Here is a 12,155-nt window from a genome sequence, read left to right as displayed (position 1 = left end):
GGGGCATATTGCAATATGGTGCAGGTTAAATTATTAATTACAGGGATTATTTCAGTACAGGTAAAATTTCCGGTGGCAGAACAGACTCTTTGGGTATAGTTTGATTATTCACTAATTGGGTGACCAAATAACAATAAGGGCCTCTTTCATCTAACATATTGCAGACTCCAGGAACGGCCATCCTATCTACTTCGCTATAGAACCCATTAATCTCAATTTCCGATTCTTGGGGCTCATTTGTAGTGATATCATATATTTCTATTTCCACCGACCCAGTTCTTTTCCACTCAATTATTCGCTCATATGAACTATTCTGAATCTTAAAAAATAATTTTTCTGAACAAATTTTCAGTAAATCACTAAGATGTGAAGGCTTTGGGCATTGGATTTCCTTAGAATATACAGTATTGTCTGTATTTGGGTAAATTTGGTGGCAAAGGTGGAGGGCATGGGGGGGGTAATGTTCGTGGCAGCAAGGCATCTTTGGTATTCGTCATCGGGAAGCCAATTAGGGAGGGCAGTACATTCTAATGGTACTTGTCCGTAAGCACAAAGCCCAGACCCTGAAAGAAATCCAAACCACCACGCAACACCACATTCCCAAGAACAGTCCCTGTAGTTCCCTCCCTGCCAATATACAATACAATAGCACTTCACCTTGTCCTGTTCTCCTGCTGTCCAGAAAGAACAGCAGCACCAGAAGGAGAGAGAGACCACTCATCAGTCGGAGAGTCATCTCAAGGTGGAGGAGCCTTTTTGCAGTGAGAAGCATGGGTCCAGGCAGTCAGTCCTTGGCACTTCACAGCGGTGTTGGTAGTTAACAGGACTTGGTAAGGGCCTTTCCAATGTGGGGTCAGGGCGGTCTTTTGTTTATGTACCTTTATGTAGACCCAGTCTCCTGGTTCCAGCGAGTGGCAGGGTTGCTCAGGATCCTTGGGTAGTGCTTCTTTCACCTGTGTATAAAGAGACCTAACACATTTCATTAGTGCCTGACAATAATTAAGCATTGTGTCATCCATTAAATGAATGTCCATCTGGGCGAGGGTCAGTGGAGACGCTGCCAGAAGTCGCATCGGGTACCTTTGCAGGATCTCATGAGGGCTGAGTCCAGTCTTTCAATTGGGAGTGGCCCTCATGCTCATCAATGCTAATGGAAGGGCAACTGGCCACGTTAAGTTTGTCTCCACACAGATCTTAGCCAGTTTATTTTTCAGGATCCCATTCTGATGTTCCACTGTCCCAGCAGACTGCAGGTGGTGGGGACAATGGGGTTGTGTTGGATCTGCAAGGCTGCACATAATTCTTTTATATGTCCGGTTTTATGGAAGTTAGAAACATGGACAGGAAGGATCATATGGGAGGAAGTGTCCTTTATTTCATGTCATTGGTGGAAATAGTCAAAATAAAGAACTTCATCACTAATGTCAAATACAGTGCAGGACATGGTCACCTGTAGAAGAGGCTGTAGAAATGAGAGTCTGCATGGTCATGTACAACATAATCAAATATGAGACCAGATCCTCAGCTAATGAAAAGTGGCATGACTGCAGGGGAACTATGTCAGTTTACACTAGCTGAGGATCTGGCTCCTGATATTTACAGAAACCAATATCATTATACTAAACATGACTCCTGGTGAATGTTCCAGGTTGAATTTACTCCTGTGCCTCTGAGTGTACCAAATGCATCTTGATATACTATTGAGTTCAACAACATCAGACACAGGGGAATGACCAGCAGTGACTGTGTTAAAATAACACTGTGGATCTAAGTTTGGATCCAGAAAAGCAAGGGAACACCAGAAATGTTAAGAAACAGGAAAGGGCCCCCCTGGGTTGACATACCTGTCCTGATTTGGTTTTTTGTACCGTATTCTTCAAATCCTCCTTTCTGGAAATAGAGCTAGGTGTCTCTTTAGCTCATTTAGACTCTGTGTCAGTCACCTTCTCCAGTAACTAATTCCATGTGTTTCTTTCTCTAGAGTGAAACAGTCCTTCCCACATTCTCTATTTACTCATTGTTACCTTATATTTCAATTATGTCCCCAAGTTTTCCATTTAAAGTAATTATAACAAAACTCCATCTCCCTGCCTACTTTATAAGTTCCCTTTATTGTCTCCCTTTCCTTTATTGAAAACATCTATCATGCCACCTCAAAGATTCTCCTTTTCCAAGGAGAATGAGATCAGCTCCCACAGCCTTTCCTCAACTTATATAAAAATAAACAAACTCTGCAATTAAGAATAAAAAAATCCACATGGGAAAATGCAGACTTTTCCTTTATCCCGCTGTAAAGACCTGATCCTGTAATCTCAACTTTTGATCAAGTGACTAGCCCCATCAACATAACAGAAATACCACTAGGGTAGAAGGCAAAACTTAGTGCTGCTCCTGGCATTAGCTTGAAGGATTGGGGAAATAGGACACATGCACACAACGGGGAGTCAATTGCAGACAGATGCTTCAATGTGCCATGCTGCCAGGGATGGGGGGGTTCAGAACTGAAAAGCACAGAAAAACAAACCCTTCTTGCAAATGCCTTGGGTTTGTGGAGATGACACCCAGTTCTCCACTCATCCACAGGTTTCAGTTAATTTAAGGAGGATGTAGTCTGTCCCCTGAAAGACACCTGAGGTTAAATTCCACCTTGCAGAATTTCTGAGCCCCTTTTCCCTCCTGCTGTTTATTCCTTGGGAAAGGAGCACATAATGTGAACTCCTTTCCTTCCCTCCACCAAATTCTAGTGCTAATGGCAAAATTTCAACTGCTTTTATATTTGACTATTGAATTACAATGAAACTCTAAAACAGATAATCACTAAAACTAATGGTTTTGAAGGAGAGATGGCATTTGATAAGATTAGCAGGGGAGGGACTGGAAATAGTATAGAATGCACAAAAAAGTAAAAATAAATAAAATAAAACGTTTACAGCCTGATTCTCCTCTCATATGACATTCACATTGGAGTAACACCATTGAGTTACAGATGATTTATATCACTGCAAGTAAGCTGAATTTGTGAAAGGATGACTGGTGGTGTGGTTAAGGCATTGGCTGACAATTCAGGAGATCTGTGTTTAATTTCCAACTATGCCACAAACTTCCTAGTTGCTGTTGGTAACATTTTCATAAGTGACTTAGGATCCTCATTCTTATTTTCATAAGTGACTTGGGCATTTTGTGCCCTTGACTTTCACTGAGACTTAGGTTTCTAAGTCACTTTTGAAAATGGGGCACTATTAGGCACTATTGAAAATGTTACCTTAATCTCTCTGTGCCGCAGATCCACGTCTATAGTATGGGAATAATACTTTCTGTCTCCCACCTCTCGTCTGTTTAGATTATAAAGGGCCTGGGAATGGGGCTGTTTGTTAATATGTGCCTAACACTGATATCGGTTGGGGCCTCTAGCTGCTGCTGTAATAGGAAAAATAACAGGATCAACTCCTTGAAAAGTTTGTGTAGAAAACCTATAGTGAAAGATCAATTACTGTCTCCACATTATGTTGTGGTAGGTGGCCTCCCAGGCCTGAACTATGTAATAAACAGATTTTCCATCATAGCTTTCACCTAATGTGGCAACAGCTGTTAAAATGTGATTATGTACTATGACATGTTACTGTTATAAAATGTCACTGTAGCACCTTTACGCAACAAAACCTTAGCTTGCTCTTGTTGATTTCATAGTACCATGAATTATGTGACACATTTGCTTTCCATTATCAGCCAGGTCCAGGACTTCCAATTATTCGCCTTATTAATCAGACCTGTAAAAAGGAGCACAACGGGCCTACACAAAACACAGAATACAGCATGGCATTCATTATGGGAAGCACAGAATTTTAAGATGGAATTTATAGCCAAATTACTTCTTGATATTTTCACCATTACTGTGCTTACTGTTGATGTCCAGTTTATTCTAAATTTACTGCAAGCGATGGAAATTCCTGCTTGCTTTTCTGAATTGGCCTGCTTCATCAACTAGAGAGATATTTCATCTTCTCATATTGAATTCAATTGCATCACAGTGTGTGACATGGTACCACAAAATCTCTTACCTTAACTCGGTATAGCCAACATAGAGAGTTAGGATATTTTAATTTCTAATAGGGCATCAGAGTCCTCTGAGCTAGGTAAAGTGATACTTTTATGCACATATTTTTTTCTGGACCCTGAAACCTTAATTTAATCATTGTATTGACCCACGGCCCATGAACCAGGTAATAGACAATGAGGATCCGATTCTCAGCTAGTGTAAGCTGGTGTAGCTCCACTGAATGCAATGGAGCTGGGTTGATTGACACCAGCTGAAAAAGTGACTCAAATACTGTGACTATGCCTTTGAAAATGAAATAATTTGTGATTATGAGAGTACGTAACACAGAAAAGAGGGACATTTTTATATTGAGTCTTAGGGCTTGATTCCTCTCCTTTTCTTTGGAGTAAATCAGAAGTAATTCCACTGAAATCATAATGAAATCAACTGAGTTATAGCAATGTAAATTAGTGTAAGCCAGGATCTCCTCCTGCCATCTATTGATGAACCGGGGTGGGGGAAGACCCCAGGAGCAGAGTGTATTTGCACAACCTCACTTATTTTACCGTGGGGATCAACAAACAGACCTGTTTCACCAAAGTGATCAATTTCGGCTATTTTGGGTTAAAATTCACATTAGTCTTGAATTGGGGTAATTAAATGATTAAAGGGCAGCAGAACAGCACTTCATGTGCACCAGTTACCCTAACCTTAACCTCACTCACTAAAGAGGGGAGTAGAGATGCCAAAGGCCACTGAATTTTGTGGGGGAGGGGCGTGCAGCAGGAGTTTTTACCTGGTGGTGTAAGGAGTCCTAAATACCATTTAGAATCATAGAATATCAGGGGTGGAAGAGACCTCAGGAGGTCATCTAGTCCAACCCTCTGCTCAAAGCAGGACCAATCCCCAACTAAATCATCCCAGCCAGGACTTTGTCAAGCCTGACCTTAAAAATATCTAAGGAAGGAGATTCCACCACCTCCCTAGGTAACGCATTCCAGTGTTTTACCACCCTCCTAGTGAAAAAGCTTTTCCTAATAGCCAACCTAAACCGTCTCCACTGCAACTTGAGACCATTACTCCTTGTTCTGTCATCAGCTACCACTGAGAACAGTCTAGATCCCTCCTCTTTGGAACCCCCTTTCAGGTAGTTGAAAGCAGCCATCAAATCCCCCCTCATTCTTCTCTTCCCCAGACTAAACAATCCCAGTTCCCTCATAAGTCATGTATTACAGTCCCCAAATCATTTTTGTTGCCCTCCGCTGGACACTTTCCAATTTTTCCACATCCTTCTTGTAGTGTGGGGCCCAAAACTGGACACAGTACTCCAGATGAGGCCTCACCTATGTCGAATAGAGGGGAACGATCACGTCCCTTGATCTGCTGGCAATGCCCCTACTTATACAGCCCAAAATGACATTGGTCTTCTTGGCAACAAGGGCACACTGTTGACTCATATCCAGCTTCTTGTCCACTGTAACCCCTAGGTCCTTTTCTGCAGAACTGCTGCCGAGCCATTCGGTCCCTAGTCTGTAGCGGTGCATGGGATTCTTCCGTCCTAAGTGCACGACTCTGCACTTGTCCTTGTTGAACCTCATCAGATTTCTTTTGGCCTAATCCTCCAATTTGTCTAGGTCCCTCTGTATCCTATCCCTACCCTCCAGGGTATCTATCACTCCTCCCAGTTTAGTGTCATCTGCAAACTTGCTGAGGATGCAATCCACACCATCCTCCAGATCATTTATGAAGATATTGAACAAAACCAGCCCCAGGACCACCCTTGGGGCACTCCACTTGATACCGGCTGCCAACTAGATATGGAGCCATTGATCATTACCCATTGAGCCCGACAATCTAGCCAACTTTCTATCCACCTTATAGTCCAGCCCATACTTCTTTAACTTGCTGGCAAGAATACTGTGGGAGACTGTGTCAAAAGCTTTGCTAAATTCAAGGAACAACACGTCCACTGCTTTCCCCTCATCCACAGAGCTAGTTATCTCGTCATAGAAGGCAATTAGATTAGTCAGGCATGAGTTGCCCTTGGTGAATCCATGCTGACTGTTCCTGATCACTTTCCTCTACTCTAAGTGCTTCAGAATTGATTCCTTGAGGACCTGTTGCATGATTTTTCCAGGGACTGAAGTGAGGCTGACTGGCCTGTAGTTCCCAGGATCCTCCTTCTTCCCTTTTTTAAAGATGGGCATTACATTAGCCTTTTTTCAGTCGTCTGGGACCTCCCCCGATCGCCATGAGTTTTCAAAGATAATGGCCAATGGCTCTGCAATCACATCCGCCAACTCCTTTAGCACTCTCGGATGCAGTGCATCCGGCCCCACGGACTTGTGCTCATCCAGCTTTCCTAAATAATCCCAAATCACTTCTTTCTCCACAGAGCCCTGGTCACCTCCTCCCCATGCTGTGCTGCCCAGTGCAGTAGTCTGGGAGCTGACCTTGTTTGTGAAGACAGAGGCAAAAAAAGCATTGAGTACATTAGCTTTTTCCACATCCTCTGTCACTAGGTTGCCTCCCTCATTCAGTAAGGGGCCCACACTTTCCATGACTTTCTTCTTGTTGCTAACATACCTGAAGAAACCCTTCTTGTTACTCTTAACATCTCTTGCTAGCTGCAACTCCAAGTATTATTTGGCCTTCCTGATTTCACTCCTGCATGCCTGAGCAATATTTTTATACTCCTCCTTGGTCATTTGTCCAATCTTCCACTTCTTGTAAGCTTCTTTTTTGTGTTTAAGATCAGCAAGGATTTCACTGTTAAGCCAAGCTGGTCGCCTGCCATATGTACTACTCTTTCTACACATCGGGATGGTTTGTCCCTGTAATCTCAATAAGGATTCTTTAAAATACAGCCAGCTCTCCTGGACTCCTTTCCCCCTCATGTTATTCTCCCAAGGGATCCTTCCCATCAGTTCCCTGAGGGAGTCAAAGTCTGCTTTTCTGAAGTCCAGGGTCCGTATTCTGCTGCTCTCCTTTCTTCCCTGTGTCAGGATCCTGAACTCAACCATCTCATGGTCACTGCCTCCCAGGTTCCCATCCACTTTAGCTTCCCCTACTAATTCTTCCCGGTTTATGAGCAGCAGGTCAAGAAGAGCTCTGCCCCTAGTTGGTTCCTCCAGCACTTGCACCAGGAAATTGTCCACTCCACTTTCCAAAAACTTCCTGGATTGTCTGTGCACCGCTGTATTGCTCTCCCAGCAGATATCAGGGTGATTGAAGTCTCCCATGAGAACCAGGGCCTGTGATTTAGTAACTTCCGTGAGTTGCCGGAATAAAGCCTTGTCCACCTCATCCACCTGGTCCGGTGGTCTATAGCAGACTCCCACCACGACATCACCCTTGTTGCTCACGCTTCTAAACTTAATCCAGAGACACTCAGGTTTTTCTGCAGTTTCATACTTGAGCTCTGAGCAGTCATACTGCTCCCTTACATACAGTGCAACTCCCCCACCTTTTCTGCCCTGCCTGTAATTCCTGAACAGTTTATATCCCTCCGTTGGACCCGACTCCTCCAGGTTTAAAGATGAAGCTAATCAGATTCAACTGAAAGTCCTTGTTTCTGCCCAGTGATCGCTGGAGCTCAAACCACTGGTGAGCAGGCCTAGGAGGCTGAACCTTAGAGCTGCTGTGGAGATGGTGTTGTAATGAATGAGAGAGCAAAGGATGCAACAGCAGTGAGAGTCTCCACTAGCATGAAAACACTAAAGGCTGAAATCATGAAGAGCTGGGCTAAGCGGCAGAACCTCAGAATGTGGCATCACAGCTGAGGCAGCAAGTAGTGGCAGAGACAGCAGTGAGTAGAAACAGAGGCATTGCTTGACCCACCCAGTCCACAGTGGGAGATGAACCCATGAGAAGGCACCCCTGAATTCTGGGACATCCCTGACTTAAGGCAATCAACTGTGAGGGGACACAGTGAAGGGAAGAGGGAGTGGCATGTTAAGGGGATGGAAACTAAGGCAAAGAACAGTGCCTGGTGTACCCCGGGAGGGGTGTTTAACTTCTGGTTTGCATCCTTTTGAATAATTGTGGTGTTTTCCCAAATTAATGTTGAGTTCCCACTCTTTTTTAAAAAAATATTTCTTTTGTGATACTCAGACTCAGTACTTGTGAATGGGGAATTATTGCCTGTTGGGGTATGTCTACACAGCAAAGGAAAACCCGCGGCTGGCCCATGCCAGCTGACTCCAGCTCATGGGTCTCAGGCTGTGGGGCTGTTTCATTGCTGTGAAGACTTCCAGAGTTGGGCTGGGGACACTGAAAGGTGGGAGGGTCCCAGAGCTCAGGCTCCAGCCTGAGCCCAGAAGTCTACACAGCAAAGAAACAGCCCTGCAAGCCTGAATCAGCTGGACTGGGCCAGATGTGGGTTTTTCTTTGCTGTGTAGACGTACCCTTAGAGGTGACTGGGGGAGTGTTTAATTTTCCCAGTATTCTGGGTGGGAGCTGAAGCTGATTCTGTTCTGAAATGAGGAGGAACCCCTGGATATTGAAACCGGTTCTTCTTGTTTCCAACGCCATCGGGAACAAGAGTTACAGAGTTTCCTCCAAATTACCACTTTCTAGAGGCCAAAGAAATAATGGACCACAGATGATACTCAATGCCGAATGAATGGGAAGTGTCCTTTTGACTTCCATGAGCATTACTTAAAGCCCTAAGATGGCATTCTTCACTATGGAGACTCCATAGATAAGGTTTTTAAGATAGTTTATATAAAGTATGATTTTGACTCTGTTCTAGCTTTCTCACTAAGCATTTCCTTTCTGCCTGATATTTGATGTGTGGTTGCTGGCCAGAGGAGATAACTTGTCCGCTCAAAACTCAGAAATGTCATCATGTAATACACTGTTGTTTGCAGTGTTGTTGTAACCATGTTGGTCCCAGGATAGTAAAGAGAGAAGGTGGGTAAGGTAATATCTTTTATTGGACCAGTTTTGGCTAGTGAAAGAGACACATTTTCGAGCTACACAGAGCTCAAAAGCTTGTCTCTTTCACCAACAGAAGTTGGTCTAATACAAGATATGATCTCACCCACCTTATCTCTCTGATGTAATACAGTGCATTAGTCACTAATAAAAATTAGCAAATTAATGCAATGGACAGAGCAGCAATTTTTATTAAGGTTGAGTAGAAAAGTTTGGAGTTATACCTGGTCAGATATTGACTTTCTGGGCATTAACTGAAGGTCTCTGGGGACTGTTGAGCTTCTGTGAGTGGCCTTACAGAAGTAGTTAACATGGAGAGAATCTGAAAGGAAAAAAAAAAAAGTCCTACAAGACATGCTTAGGCACCTGGTAGAACTTTACAGGCCAGATCTTCAGTTGGTAGAAATTTACATAGCTCTATTGACTTCAGAGAAGGTAGGCCAATTTATGACAGCCATGGTTCTGGCCCAATGTAAGTTCCATACAAAAACTTGTTAGGGTTCATAAAGCTTACAAGCCACACCAGCTGCCCCAGCAGAACACGTAAGATCTAAGAGACAAAGAGGCAGGGCTCAGTATGTATAGCCTCTGCTGGCACAGCTGAAAGAGTTTTTAAATTCCCTGAGGCACAGCTGGAGAAGTTAGGATTCACTGCCTTTTCTAAGGCAGCCCTCGGCACAGATCAGCTGCTGGTATAAATTGGCAGCTCCAATGGCATCAGCAGTGGTAGCATTTTATACCAACTTTGCACTATACAAGGAGAAAGGCTGAGGACTGGGCCCACTGAATTCATAGCTTGTTTCCAAAAGCTTTCTGGCCTCCAAATGAAATAACTAAATACACACTTTCCAAGTTGGAGCATATGCTTTTAAAAGTTTAGACGCAGTGTGTTTCCATTAATCCCAGTCAGTCTATTTCATCCTTTCTTCTCTGTGCCTGGATCCCACATGGCTTTTTGCTTTCCACCAGTTACACTTACCCTAAGCACAGATGCAAAGGATTCGGAGAGTTTCCCTAAATGCTTTATTCCTTAGCACTGAGCCTTTTGCCTTCCCACACTGCATGCTGTGCTCAGACCTCCCTGCTTTTTGCTATGCTGTTAAGAAGACTTCCTTTCATTTTAAACCATGCTGAATGCAGCGCTTGCAGGGCATGATCCAGCTCATGTTGAAGTCTTTCAAGGTTTAGAGGTTGCTCCTCTGTAGAGAATGTATCACTTAGGCAGTGTTTCCTTTGTGGGGCTGGAGAAGAAGAGATTTAGCTGTGGGCTGGATAAGAAGATGGTGATTCCTTATGAGACTGAAGCATGATTAGGGGTGGATGGCAGTGTTGCACTTTTTTTGTCATTTTGGAGTTCCTGAGGTGGGCCAGACTCACTGTATGGGAAAACAAAGTCTCCCCTGGTGGCCTGCTTTTCAGACTATTAAACAAAGGTCAGGGGGTCACAGTGCTGTGGGAAAGGCCATCTGCCCTACGCACCTTCTATTCTGCCGCCCAGCTGGTGCAAAGGGAGCTGAAGCCACTCACAAGTCCCCTTGTGGGGGCAGTTCCCAGCAATCTTGTATCTGGCATAGTTAATTCCTTCACCTGCCTCCCCACTGCTTCTGGCACCAGTGTCATATTGGGGGTAAAGAGAGGGAGCAGCTGGGCTGGGCTGGGCTGCACTCCGGCTATCCTCAGGTGGTGTCTTGGGGACCATTGCCAGCTGGCACAAGTTAGAACAGCCCTTAGGGAGCCATTACTGACTGATGTTTCATGGCTTTTCTCTTCTCCCCATTCCTAGGTTGCCCTGGGTAGCAAGGGGCTTCACTGCAATCCTCTAGACAGGCTTCTCCTTGGTTTAGGCGTTTAAATGGGGCAATGAGGTATTGGTGAAAAGGGTGTTTTTCCAGACTCTGGTGCCATGTCTACACTACAAAATGAAGCTGACTTAACTTACGTTGGCATTCAGCCACCACACTAATTACATCACTTGTGCATGGCTACATTTTGCTTCTGTAAGCAGAGTCAGGATGAGCTCCACCCTGACATCTGGTGGTGAGGTGTGGCAAGTTGTGGAAAAGAACTTCAGGGGCTGATCTCATTTGCATAGGCACACCCACCCCGCCTAGAATGAGGCCATAACTGCCCAAATGGTCACTTTGGCTGTTGCGGGATCCCCAGTGTCTCTGTTATTGGGGCGGGAAGAATAAATTGTTATTACCCTGATTAGGGGAACTGTGCTTGGAACTGTACTTGGCCTTTTGTTATGATAGAGGGACTCACCATCAACTAAGTAGCACTCGCTAGGCAAGGGACATGGGTTCCAAAACTCTGTGAATTGAGAGAGGCTTGAGACAGGTATTTGTACCTGGTGGTGTGGGCCCTTTTATGCGGGCCTGAAACACCAATTGCACCTCTGTCTCTCTCCACTGTGGAATATCTAGAGCTAATTTTGGGTCTATTAAGAGTCTTGCTACAGGTACTGTGCTGAATTCACTTGGGCCTTGTGGTGCACCAGCACTAAGGCTCCCTCTACTATGAGCTGAAGTCACTGAGCACTGTGTCAAGTAGTGGGGAGCCAGAAGAACTAGTGTGCAGTGGTGCTGTTCGTGGATAGGTGGCGGAGTGTTCGTGAGACGGCGAGGCGAGCTGTGCAGGGTGGAGCCATTTGTGAGACGGCGAGCAGAGCTGTTCGTGAGATTGTGGAGTGAAGTGTTCGTGAGACGGCAAGCTGTGCAGAGCGGAGCCGGTCGTGAGACAGCAGAGCAGAGCAGAGCCCTGTGGGGCAGTCAGCTTCAGGACACGTAAGGTGCCCCTTACCTCTTTCCCCCCACACACAGGCACATTTTAGCCAGACTGGGGAGCAACACTCTGTAGATGAGCTTTTGAACTCTGGGGCTGGACTTTTTGAACTTTGGGTGATTTGTGGATTGCTGGACTCAAGAGACGTTTGGGTTCTGGGACTCAAGAATTCGAGGGAAAGGATGTGGCCCAATTTTCTGGGGTGGGTCTTTGCTCATGGTTTGGTTAATGAACACTAGTTGTGGTGTTTCCCCAATTTAATGCTGATATCGTTTACCTCATGTTATTAAAGATTCTCTGCTACCCCAAGACTCTGTGCTTGCGAGAGGGGAAGTATTGCCTCTTTGAGGCGCCCAGGGGGTGTGTAAGATTTTCCCAGGTCACTGGGTGGGGGCTC

This window comes from Lepidochelys kempii, chromosome 1, assembly GCF_965140285.1.
Source record: "Lepidochelys kempii isolate rLepKem1 chromosome 1, rLepKem1.hap1, whole genome shotgun sequence".
In the NCBI taxonomy this organism is placed as follows: Eukaryota; Metazoa; Chordata; order Testudines; family Cheloniidae; genus Lepidochelys; species Lepidochelys kempii.
Note: the sequence above shows the minus strand (reverse complement) of the source record.